Source organism: Mastomys coucha, unplaced genomic scaffold (genome assembly GCF_008632895.1).
Source record: "Mastomys coucha isolate ucsf_1 unplaced genomic scaffold, UCSF_Mcou_1 pScaffold15, whole genome shotgun sequence".
NCBI lineage: Eukaryota > Metazoa > Chordata > Mammalia > Rodentia > Muridae > Mastomys > Mastomys coucha.
In genome coordinates, this window is record NW_022196897.1 from 75916253 (window position 1) to 75916834 (window position 582).

A 582-nucleotide genomic window follows, 5' to 3' on the forward strand; every position below is an offset into this window, starting at 1 on the left:
GCTCCACAGTTCCCCCTTTTGGTTTTAATAGGATAAGCAGTTACTGCTCGATCAAGCGAGTTCCATTACTTAGAATCTCACGCTCAAGGGCAGACAGGCTTAAACCATGGCACTCACTCTACTGGGTGCAATGGGCAAAGCCCACCAGGTGCAAGAGCTGAGTCCCAGGAAACAGGCAGGATACCCATCCCATGTGCAGTGAGGCCTGCAGGCCTCCAGGGTTGCAAGGGCTGTCCAAGCCTAGGAGACTTATGGGGTCACAAGTGGTTACTGCTTCAATGCCAACAACCATGCTTGGGAGATACACCAGCCTCAATGGCTTGAAAGGCACGCACCACCAGAGCCCTCTCACATCTCTGGGCTCTTGCCATCTGACAGATGCAAAATAGGCAGAGTGCACGGACACCTACTAGGGCAACAGCTAGCACTGCTATTCCCACCCACTCTTTAAGATGAATCATTGCTTGATGAATCCACATAGTCAGTCCCTCAGTCATGGAGATAGCCACATGAGTGGAGTTGATAGTTACAATTGCCATCCTTAAATTCTGCATTAAATCATCAAAGCTTCCTGACCAATTT